Below are 13,371 nucleotides of genomic sequence, written 5' to 3' on the forward strand. Positions count from 1 at the left end.
TCAACAATTCACTCTAAACACAGGTGTTTTTTTCTAAACTGATCTGATTGGGCCAGATACCTGGGCCCCAAGGAAAGTCCAAGGGTAGGAATCCAGAAAAACCAGTTAAGTCAATATGAGGAAGCTGAGAACCTATCACATTTATCAACTTCACCTCTTACATATGAAATAGAGTTTAATGGGGTGTTGGTTCTATTTATTAAAAAAAGAGTAAGATAGCATTTGGAAGCTTTCTTATTTTTTCAAGAAATATTGACTTGTTCATTGAATTTTTCTTTCAATATACAAGAGCTTTCTTTGATCTGTGTCCATGGAGTATTAGTTTCACATCTTTGTCTTTAGCTGTTTCAGGCAATTCAATTATATGCTTGGTGCAAATTTATTAACATTTTGCTGGGAAAGAGACTTCCTGGCATTACACACAGAAGATAGACTAGGGATCTACTTTCTTTTCCTAGGCCTCAGGTGACAGGAATGAAATTATTTCTTTTGGGCATTTTGTGGCTCTCCAGCAGTTCTGTATGCTGGAATTCCAGGAAGATCTCAGTGTAGCAGTTGAATGAATATTAAGGGAAATTATAGTCATAGATTTTGAAGTTAAAATCATTTAACATGCATTTTATATTATTCAGGGCTTGCATTGTCCTAAGACAGTACAGTAAAAGCCATCTTATTTGATTTGATCTGATCTAGTTGTGATTGGACAAATGAGAATGTTGTTCAAATTGGAGAATCATAAAATATCATTTGTATGTACCTAAATTTTTATTTGAAATAAAAAGCTAATCTTCTGACTTACATTCAAGGTATTTTTTTCCCTGAAGTGACCGACAGATTGGGGTTCTACATAGTCCTGCTTTCATCCATTATACTTCTATCGGCGCTTCTATAAATGTCTGTTTCAATTTCTTTAAATAGGCTTAGGGATTGAAAGACAATTGGTTTTCATGATTTTCCTCCTAAGCATCTATAGTTATCCCATCCATATCAAGATCAACATTATTTGTATGTCATCTTTTTTTTAAAGATTTATTTATTTCTCTCCCCTTTACCCCCATTGTCTGCTCTCCATGTCCATTCCCTGTGTGTTCTTTTATGTCCGCTTGCATTCTTGTCACGTGGTACCAGGAAACTGTGTTGCTTTTTTGTTGTTGTTGCGTCATCTTGCTGCATCAGCTCTCCATATGTGTGGCGCCACTCCTGGGTAGACTGCACTTTATTCGTGTGGGGCAGCTCTCCTTGAGGGGCACACTCCTTGTGCGTGGGGCTCCCCTCCATGGCAGTACTACACGTGGGCCAGCTCACCACATGGGTCAGGAGGCACTGGGTAATGAACCCTAGACCTCCTATATGGTAGGTGGATACTCTATCAGTTGAGCCACAACCACTTCCCTCTATGTCATCTTTAAGCATATCTTTCCAAAAGGAATAGCTTTCTTTCATAGGAAGCCTGTCTTTCTTTTTGTACTCATTTGTCAAAATATTATTTTTTACTGCATAATTACAATAATTAGTACAACTGGGATAAACAGATTTGTGAACAAACACTGCTTTTGGTAAACACATTTCAAGTTTTGTGTCAAAGTGCAAAGTTTAACTAGAGAGTAGCTCATTAGCTTATTTTCTATTTTGGGCATCAATTAGTATGTTTTTAGTAACTAAGGCAATGGAAATCACCAGTTATTTCTACCAATGGTTAAGTAGAGATTGCTACAAAAAACTTGCTTCAATCTTATACCTACAGTATTTATTGAATGTCTACTGTGTGCATACTCTGAGGGAGGTCCATCCAAACTTGAATAACCGTGGAAGGATGAACAAGATGGAGTGCAGTTATAGTGGGATTTGGGAAGAATAATTTTGTGAGAAAGATAATTCTTCATACTGGTATAGAAAATGCAATGTCTCCTAATAGTAGTGGGAGGCAGAAATAACTTTGCCGTAATTTGAACAAGGTACTTACCAAGATTGTCACTGAGCAAGAACATCCCTAAGCCACAAAAAACACCTTCCTGGCCTAACACCAATCCTTGACTTTTGTGCTTTATTCTATTCATTCAAATCAGCTTGCATAAATAGTATAATATAGATGTGTATGTTTATTTTAAGTCATTTTAGGAAGCATTATATCTTAGGAGGCATTATATATTTTATTTCTTAGAACAGAAAATATACATTATATGATATAGAGAACAACATTCTTAACATTACTTCCTACAATCACCACGAGATAACATTCCTCAATATACATCATTGATTTACTTTGGGGCTTATTGTGTGATAAGGAAATTCAAACAATCAGAACTCAGCAATGTCCTGATCAAATTTTGGTTTGACAGAGTTAAGCTTCTATCAGAAACTTGTAATTAAACTCCAATTGTTCGATTGGAGAAGATGAATTGCCCATTGTTTGTTACTACTAATACAATAATATTGCCAGACATACTCTAAATATCTGTGAATTGAAGTAAATGTATCAATGGCAGAAATTTTAATATTTCTCATTTGAGGTCTCATACATTCTTTTCAATTTATGACAGACTTTCCTTTTTCATTGTTTATTGAATGGGGAGTCAGTCTGGCAACACAAATATAGACAGTACATTACATAATTCTTGACAAAGAAGATACAAAATGGAATATCTGGACTATACCCACACAAGACAAAAGGCTTTGGGCATAGCTCAAATTGGGGAATTAAAACAGATTCTGTCCTTTTCTGACCCTCAGAGGACTAACCTCCCAGTGGAAAAGTGGGACAGAAAAATCTACCCATACACAAAAACATGGCAAGGAAGCGTCTCATTTCAGCCTGGGCTCTGGGTAAAAAGAAAGTCACTAGAGGCCTGCACTTACATGTAATAGGTTTGAAATTATACTGCCAAGGTCTTCTTTAGAAATAAAGTCACCTGAACATTAGCTCACAATAAAATTGCAAAACAAATGAGAAAGTAAAATCAAGGAAAGATGGGAAGTATAGTGATAGAAAGAGGCAGAAGCATGGCTCTAGAATTTAAGCTTTATTACATACGCTGTGAGTTTTTGTTATCATACTAATGATTGATTTATTATTACTTAATTATTGCCTTTTTTGAGTCAGAGCTGGATTCTGATGTGAATTTTAATTTATACAGTTTAAGGATATTCATACTTAAAAAAAATGTTTCCTACCAGCAAACTAGGATTTGAGTTTGATATTTAAAATATTTTCTATGTTTGAAGCATCAATGGACAAATGATTTTCTATTTATTTGTAAAATACCAACTATGTGCCAGAAACTAGGAATTGCACTTTATAACTTATAATGCATATTTCTATTCATTAATTCATTAATTCAGTTGCTTTGAAAGTGGGTATTGTTATCAGTTATTATACTAGTTTTTATTCAATAAAGATACTAAAGCTCCTATAAAGTCAGGCAAAACTGTTAGCCAGGAGAATGTGGCTCAGAAAGCCTGAGTGACAGGCTCAAGGTCAAGGGGCTCTGAGGTGACTGAATTGATTTCAATGTCAATGATTTTCCTAATGCACCATTCACTCTCTTTTCTTAGGAGCATATTTCTTTTATCCTGATGAAAAGGGTTATCCTAAAACTAAGATATCACTTGGCATTTTATTCTGTAGAAAAACACTCTTGAAAGATGCATCAATTAAAATACTGCATTCTTGAATAATTGACAATAAAGATATCAAAACAAAGTGAGAATTGACTTAACCTAGGTCCCCTTGAATATTGGAGGTTTCCCCCCAAAGAAATATAGTTTTGAGCACATGGTTTTCTTCTACATCTATTTATTTGATGGCATTTGTTCTCATCTCACTGTTTATTATATTCTATTTTCTCTTTTACCCCTAAAAGTTAAAACAAATAATAAGATTTTCTTTAATTTGATTGCTATGAATCATTTCTGGTTTCTCAGTTATTGGAAGGTTAAGGCTGATGGTGTCTATATGTTAGTTTATGAGAAACACATTTATTAATGTTACTATTGATTCTATTTATTATTTTAATTATTATATGATATGCTATTTTACTATAATTACTATAATTTTAATGAAAAATTGAGTATTTAGTTAGATATTTTAATAAAAGTCCCATGGAGGAGAAGGGAATTGTTTATTTAGATGAGATAGAGAAATAAAATACATTAGTAGGAGAAACCTTGTAAAAAGGAATGTAAGAATGAGCATAGTATATATTTATGTCCCTGTCCTTTGATTCCCTTTTCTAAGTGCCTACATATTTCATTATTATTAGTGCAGAAAGCAAACAAATGTTACAAAAATGACAAAATCTTAGAAATAAAATCCATGCTATCCTCAAGTTTCTATTGTTGAATGTTGGAAGATTACAGTAAAATGCTTCTTAATTTTGGTTATCCTCACCTTAAAAACTTAGCATTTAATGTTTTGAATACTGTCATTTACAAATTTAGCAAGTGTTCAGTATACTTGTATTAGTTTCTCTTTTTTGAAGTTTCATTTCTACTCAGACTTCCTCTTATTATCTATTCATCATCCTTTTGTATTTTAGCTTATCATGTGACCCCTCATCCTAATCCTTTTGCCCACATTGATTTAGTCCTGGAACGTGAATAATATTGAAAAGTAGATTCCATCCTGGTTTCCTGGAGGCCTGGGATTTTTAGGTATCTGAAAAGTGTACCTTTTAATCCTTAAGAAAAACGCTAAGATTTAGTCTTGGTGCTTTTACAGGGGACAGTGTGATTCTTCACTTCACTTATTTTCATCCTCATACTCAGCTGGGGAGTAACACGTACAACAAGTACAAGTCCAAATATTGATCATTTTCCATTTCCTTAACTGTATCACAAATAGCGAAATGGCCATCCTTATTTCTGTCTCTTAGCCTCTGTCCTACTTCTCTCTCTCCTTCCAGCTTATTCACTGCACTATTGTCTCCTCAATACCAGAATCATTCCTTTACCATTTACTCAGACCCTTCCTTCTGCCTGGAATATCTTTCTAACTCTTGTTTGCCTGGAAAACAAACCACGGAAGGCCCAATTCCAATGTCAACTTTAAAGGACAAGACTTCCCGGTTCCTCCTGCCCTAAATGATCCCTTCTTATTCTATGCATACAACCAGTTGCAGCACATTTCACAAAGTTCACTTATAATTTTTCTTTCACGTACTGTGAGCTCTTTGAGGAGAAAGATTGAGCTTTATTTGTAGTGGGCACCTATTTATTTATTTATTATTTTGATGCTTTCAAATATGGGGACAACAAAGAACTGCATCTTCTGGGAGAAACTTAAATGAGGATTCTGCTGTGTCTCCCACTGACATTTTGGGAAGTGGGGGTACTTCTTGTATCAAAGGAACAGCTATGTATTTAGCAATTGTGGCATTTAAAGGGTGAAAATATTTTAGTTAAATATGGTGGTTCCTTAGAGTTGAAAGAAAATATTACAAAACTGAGTAAAACTTTGTATTCCTTCCAAGACTTGATGTCCTTTAGAAATAATTGTAATAGAAGGTATTATTGTAGGGGTTACAAGAGTAGTTGAGTTTACAGGAAGTATTAAACTACGCAAGTGAAAGAGGGATTCCATTTTAACTGACATTCTAGGATTTCCTCCTACCCCCTTTCTGTTTATTTTGCTGGTTCTTCCTCATTTTTCCTTTTTTCCCTAATCTTTGGAGTTTCCCTGGTCTCAGTCTTGGACCACTTCCCTTTTTTATCCATATTTGCTCCCTTGGTGATCTCATCCTGGCTCATGGGTTCAAAAGGCATCTAGATGCGGATGACTCACAAATTGAATCTTCACTTTGCACCTCTCTGCTGAATGCCAGACTCATATCCACTTGGAGGTTTAGACAGCATGTTAGAATTAATATGTTCCAATCTGAGCTGAACCCCAACAAGCCTGCTGCTCCTACATGACAATTCCAAGGCAATTCTAATTATATTATTTCTCTATCTCATTTGAATAAACAAATCCCTTCTCCTCCTTGGGACTTTTATTAAAATGTCTAGCTAACTACTCAATTTTTCATTGAAAATTATAAAAATTATAAAATAGCATCATATCATATAATAATTAAATAATAGAATCAATAATAAATAACATTAATATATTGTGCTTCTTATAAACTAACACATAGACACCATCAGCCTTAACCTTCCAATAACTTAGAAACCAGAATGATTCACAGCACTCAAATTAAAGAAAATCTTATTATTTGGTTTAATTTTTAGGGGTAAAAGAAAGATAAAATAGAATATAATAAACAGTGAGACCAGAACAAATGTCATCAAATAAATAGAAGTGGAAGAAAACTAGGTGCTCGAAATTATATTTCTTTGGGGGGGAACTGTCAATATTCAAAGACACCTAGGTTAAGCCAATTCTCCCCTTGTTTTGATATCTTTTTTATCAATTATTCAAGAATGTAGTATTTTAATTGATTCATCTTTCAAGAGTGCTTTTTCTACAGAATAAAATGCCAAGTGATATCTTGGTTTTAGGATTAACTTCATCATCAAGCAAAAAGAAATATGCTCCTGCCAGGACAGAGAGTGGTACAATAGGAAGATCCTTGACCTTGAGATCAATTTAGTCTTTACACTTAAAGACTTGGGCCCTTGGGCCTGTCACTCAGGTTTTCTGAGCCACATTTTCCTGGCTACCAGGCTTGCCTGATTTAGAGAAGCTTTAGGCTCTTTATTATATAATCTGAACTGAAGCCCAATAAACCCGCTCTTCCCACACGGTAACTCAATTACACATTTGCTCAGAACAAATACTGTGGAATCATTCTCTGCTTCATTTGCATGTTCAATCCCCTTCAGCAAATCCTGTTGACTCTCCTTTCATAATCTGTTCTAAATCTGACCACCTTTTACCACCTCCTCATTTCCACCCTCCTCAAAGCCACCATCATCTCTTGAGTAGATGATTTGCAATAGCCTTCTATCTGCTCTTCTATTTATGTTCTTGCAACACTTGAATAGTTCTGTTAAAACCGTCAAGACAATGTCACCTCTGTTCAAACCCTTATAAAGGCTTTTCTGCTCACTTAGGGTAACTGCCAGATCTTTGTCAAAGCTTTCAAAGGCTCCTACCATTTGATACTTCCTCCCTTCTTGGATCACTCTTCCTCTTGTTCATTCCACTGAAATCACTTGACCTTCTTGCTGTTTCTCCAGCACACCTGGTGTGCACCTGTCTCAGAACCTGTGCACTTGCTCTTCATTCTGTCTGCAATGCTTATTCCCAGTTATCCATATGGCTTGCTTTCTCCATACCTTCATATTCTGACTCAGAGAGGACTTCTTGACAACCCCATCTATGATGGTTAATTTCATGTGTCAGCTTGGCTAGGTTATAGTTTCCAGTCAAGCAAACACTGGCCAGATTGTTATTGTGAGGGTATTTTCTAGATGGATTTAAATCATTAGTTAGTTGATTGCATCCACAATCAACAAAGGAAATTGCCTTCAGCATTGATGAGAAGCTCTTCATCCAATTAGTTGGAGACTGTAAAGGCGTGAACTGGGAATTCAGCAGTCAGAAAGAAGAATTTCTATCTAGATTTGAGAAAGCCATCTTCTCTTGAGGAATTCAATGTCACCTTCATCAGAATTTTCCCACCTGTGGACTGCCCTATAGAAATTGGACTTGTCAGTCTTCATGATCATGACAGCCAATTCTTATAAGGACTCTCTTAATATTATGTTTTTATATCCTGTTTATTCTGTTTCTCTGGAGAACCTTGATTAATACACCACCTAAGAGTCAGAAGCCTTCTCCTGCCCTCACTCTCTGTTTCTTTTACTAGTTCAGATCTTCACATAAAATTTATTTTAGTTATTTCTCTTGTTTTTTATCTGTCTCCTCCTACTAGAATAATATGCTCCATGAGGGCATGGGTTTTTGCCTGTTTAATTTACTGCTTTTTCCTTAGCATTTAGAACAGTGCCTAGCAAGTGGTAGAAGCTCAATATATATTGGTGGAATGAATAAATGTGTGTGAGGCAACCAAGAAGAGTTGTATTATCATTGTAACTAATCTATCTGATAATAAATATGAGTGTTTTGGTGTAAGAGGTCTGTGGGGGTCTGTCTTTAAAGTATATTCACCATCATGTTAACCCTTTACCTCTCCATTTATCGTACATATTAATATGGCCTGTGAATAAATTCAAACTTATTTCATATCCAAGTATGACTAGCTTCCTGGAGAGCTAACTGAGAGGTATAAACTCTATAGGCTTTGGATATTCAGGGAGGATGCAAACTAAATGTGTAAATTAAAGCTTACCTGGAATGTGGGGGTTTCATGTTAAAAGGCTTACCTGGAATGTGAGGGATATGTGCTAATTCAAGCTTACCTATAGGATATAACCCATCTGATACTCAGATTAAACGTTTGAAGAAACTAATAAAAAGTGATTTTGCATATAAGCACCATTTAACTCCCCACTTCTACATCCTCTATAAAAGGAACCCCAAACTTTTATTTGGGGCTTGGTTTTTATTAGGACAGGAGTCCTCTGAGTTTGCCTGTTTATAATAAATCTTCCTTCTCAGAAGTCTCGTGTCCTGGCCTTCAATACCACATACATCTGACTTCTCTCTACTACAACATCTCTGGGGGCTCGTCCGGGATATGCAGAGAAGGCCAGAGGTGGGAAGCAGACTTGGCCTATGGATAGGGCATCCGCCTACCACATGGGAGGTCCATGGTTCAAACCCTGGGCCTCCTTGACCCGTGTGGAGCTGGCCCATGTGCAATGTTGATGTGCGCAAGGAGTGCCCTACCACGTAGAGGTGTCCCCTGCATAGGGAAGCCCCACATGCAAAGACTGCACCCTGTAGGGAGAGCCACCCAGTGCAAAAGAAAGTGCAACCTGCCCAAGAATGGCACCATACACACAGAGAGTTGACACAACAAGATGACGCAACAAAAAGAAACATAGATTTCCAGTGCTGTTGAAAAGGATAGAAGCGGTCACAGAGGAACACACAGTGAATGGACACAGAGAACAGACAACTGGGGGTGAGGGTGGGGAAAGGGGACAGCAATAAATAAATCTTAAAAAAAAAAAGAAGTCCAGAGATGGCAATGGTTGATTGCCCCTCCTGGAAGTCTCTGAGGAGGCTGGGAGGCCCGGGTGAACCCCAGTCCTGGGCACCATGGACTCCCCTTTAGTCCAGAAGGAGGTTGTGGACTCCCCCAGAGCCCTCCCTGAGAAACTGGAGGTACCAGAGGGTTCAAGAGACCCTGAGAACGAAGCAAGGAGCTCTGCATGCCAGATGGGTAAGACCCCTGGGAGCATAGTGCAGGAAAAGCCTAATTCTGAAAAAAAATTAGGAGGGGAGCCTGATCAGCTCTCAAGAGGAGGCCCCAGTCTTCCTGAGGAAAAGTGATGAAGCCATCTTCTCTAGGTCCAAGAAAGGAAAAGGGGTGGTTGTTGCGTGTTATTGTGGAGACTGAGTGAGATGCAGAAACACACTTCTGTGGGGCGAGTGCAGAGTCCCAATCCGTGGTTCCATGGCAACCTCATCTGGTCAAGGGCAGTCTGGAGGACCTCCCTGCAAAGCGACCCTCTTCTGAGTCAGGGGTTAATACTGACCCACTAAGGCTAAGAGGTGTCATAAGCTGCTGCAAGGGACACGGCTGGAAATGGATGAAGCATAAGCTGAGTGAGTGTTGTGAAGTGTTGGCACAGGGTAGAAAAATGGGAAACACACAAGGTAGGACCCCGTTAGCTTGCATGCTGAAAAACGTTTCCTGAGCAATCCATGGAGAGATATACAGTATAAAGTTCCAGCCAGGAAAGCTTAGAATGCTTTGTGAATTAGAATGGCCAACTTTCAGCATGGGTTGGCCCCAGGAGGGCACTTTTGACCCCTGGATCATCCATAAAGTCCACGACGTAGTAACCGGAAAATGAGGGCACCCTCACCAGTTCCCCTACATCGATGCCTGGCAAGAACTGTGAGTCAAAGAATGCCCTGGTTAGGGAAGTGTACGATTAAAGAAGCTAGGATTTCCTGACTTCTTTACAAAAACCCAGAATTGCTGTCCCAGGAACCAGGCCAAACAAGCACCATGCAAAGGATACAGAGAAAGTGAGCCTCAAATCCAGTGCTAACCTACCCATTCTAGAAGGGCCAAATGAAAATGACCTCCCACTGCTCTATGCAATTACTCCTGCTGCAGCAGTGCTGAGGAATGGGGATGAGCTAATTTCACTAAGCAGCACTCCCCTGTTGTCATCTGCACTGGGAAGTGCAACATCCATACCATCCCCACAGCTACCTTTATCGCCATCCACACCAAAGTGCACCAACACCATTCCCACAGCTGCCTTTGTCACCATCTGCACCAGGAAATGCAACCCAGATGCCCCTGCAGCCATGTGCCCCTGGCAGCATACTGCTGACCATCAGTCAGGAAGGAGTCCCTGAAAAACAACAACTCAGATCATGGGGAGCCCTGGAGGCAGGGGGAGCAGGGAGAACAGTGGCCCTACAGTTACCTCTCCATGAAGCCCAAGCTCCAATTTATTATGATGCAGATGGCCAGATTCAAGGGGGAAACCAAACATTCATGTGCCAGCCCTTACTGCAAGGTACCTCTGTAACTGGAAAAGCCACACCCCAGCATACCTGGAGAAGCCTCAGGCCATGACAGATCTCTTCCAGTCCATCATACAGACCCACAAACCCAACTGGGCTGATTGTAAACAACTCATCATGACCTTACTTAACTTTGAAGAAAGAATGTGGGTCACACAAAGGGCTCTAACCTGGTTCAAAGAGCACCCACCTGAGGGAAACTTGGACAGCAACCAATATGCCTGCACACAGTTCCCAGATGAGGACCCCCAATAATGCAACTGGGCTCAACCAACTAGAAACTTTCTATACGGCCTTAGTTGAAGGATTCAGAGTTAGGAGCTGAAAAGCAGTAAACATGGCAAAAACCACCCAAATCCTACAAACTCTTGATGAAAGTCCAGCTCAGTTCTATGAGAGACTGTGTGAGGCACTTCATGTATACACACCCTTTAACCCAGATGCTCCGGAAAGTCAAACAATGGTCGCTACATCATGCATTGCCCAATCACAGGCTGACATCCGAAGAAAGCTACAAAAGTTGGATGGCTTTGCTGGTATGAATATTTCTCAGCTCATGGGAATAGCCACCAAAGTTTATGTCAACTGTGATGTAGAGACCAGGAGGGAAGAGAATCAGAAGATGATTCTTGCAGCAGCAATAGTGGAAAGAAACAATCCTGTGTCAAGGAAAGTAAACTGGGAAACCCCTGACCCAAGAAAGGGATTTTGCCCCTAGGACAAAATCAGTGCATGTACTACAAGGAGGAGGGGCATTGGAAACTGAAATGCCCCAGCAGGCCACTCAACCCCATCGCTGGAAAAAAAGTGGCCAAAATTTTAACCAGAAAAGCTAGTGGAGCATCACAGACCAAACCCTGGGTTTGCAAAAATTCAGAAGGAAAACATGCAAATCAACTCATTGGACTTGTGGGAATAGAAGACTGAATGAGATTATTAGGACAGACCAGGCTCCTATTATCTCAGCCCCACAGAGCCTATGGTTGGAGTCCAAATTGGGGGTTGCACCATACATATGATGGTAGACACTGGGGCTCAGCACTCAGTAATGACCAAGCCAATAGGGCCATTATCAAAAAGACAAGCCACTGTCGTAGGGGCAACTGGTAAAAGTACTCAGCAGCCCTTGCTCCAAGCCAGGACATGCAATATCCAGTTCCACGTGCAAGCAGTCAACGCAGCAGTAATAACTCTCCATTCTGCAGTCTCTAATCCATATAATCTTCTCAGCTACATACCCTCATCAGCAATCTACTTTTCATGTCTGGATCTTAAAGATGCCTTCTTCTGCATTTGGGTAGAGCCTTGGAACTAAACAATTTTCACCTTTATGTGGGACAATCCAAGCTCCACCAAAAAGCAACAGCAAAACTTGGATTTGATTCCCTCAGGGATTTAAAAATGTGCCCACTGGACCAGGCGGTAATCCCCATCAGCCTTTTTAACTGGGAAAAGTGGGGTATTCCATGAAGACTGGCATGGCTGTAGTATGCCTTCATTCAGCAATTTCTGAATATGTAGCTGGACTTTTTCTCGTGCTTCACGTGGAACTGGATATTGCTTTATGCTTACTGGGCTGTCTGTGGGCTTTATTTCAATAATAATTGGAGGAATGTCATGTGCCATCCCTGTTGGGTTGCCCTCTGCCCATACTTCAGGCACATCTTTGAGGGGCAGCTGTGTGGCCATAGATCAGCCAGCTTCACTGAGGCAAAACAGTTTCCATTCCTCCTGCAGAGGGAGGGTTAAAGCTATTTTCGGACAGTTTGGTGGGACTTGGTTTTTATTAGGACAGGAGTCCGCTGAGTCTGGCTGGTCATAATAAATTTTTCTTCTCAGAATTCTTGCATCCTGGCCTTCAATACTATGTGAACCCAACTTCTCTCTGCTACAACAGTATTAATCAACTATATCCTAAAACATGTTCTTAAATCTAATCCATTCCTTTAGTTAAAACCCATTGTACGTAGGATCTTTCGATGAGGCTACTTCAGTTAAGGCGTGACCCACCTCCTTCAGGATGGGTCTTAATCCTCATATTTGTGTCCTATACAAACAGGTTGAATACACAGAAAGAGAAGAAAGCCACAGAGCAAGAAACCAAAATCAACAGAACTTAGAAGAAAGAGACCTGCAGATGCCACCATGTGGCAGAGGAGCCAAGTAGCACCAGCAGCTGGTTTTCAGGAAGAAAGCATTGCCTTGATGATGCCTTGATGTGGACATTCTCATGGCCTCAAACTATAAGCTAATCAATTCCTATTGTTTAATACCAACCCTTTCCATGGTGCATGGTGCTTTGAGCAGAGTAGGAAACCAAAAAGGAATACTTTCTAGTCCTTAGCATTTGAAATGCATCCCAATTCAAAGGGCAGATATCAATGGAGTTACCTCATTCATGGATATACCTAATGCTTTTTCTAGCTCAAGATTCCCTTTTTCAAATTTGCAATCCCAAACAGCCAATCCCTTGGAAAAGGTAAACTGAAGAGTCATTAGATGTTTGAATTTCATCCTCCATTACTCCTAGAAAACTGAACCTCTGGTAACAGCTCAGGCATGTTGGGGTGTGCAGTGATTCAGTACTGGCATCCAAAACCAAGAGTCTGGGGTCAAACTCCTTCCAAATGATGATCTGGGTGATCTCAGGCAAATTACTTAGCCTCCTCTGAAAAAGGCTGTTAGATGAGGAAGTACCTATGTTATGAGGTTGTTTTGAAGACTACATGAGATAATGTATGAAAAAGGCTTAGTGC

Source organism: Dasypus novemcinctus, chromosome 13 (assembly GCF_030445035.2).
Source record: "Dasypus novemcinctus isolate mDasNov1 chromosome 13, mDasNov1.1.hap2, whole genome shotgun sequence".
NCBI lineage: Eukaryota > Metazoa > Chordata > Mammalia > Cingulata > Dasypodidae > Dasypus > Dasypus novemcinctus.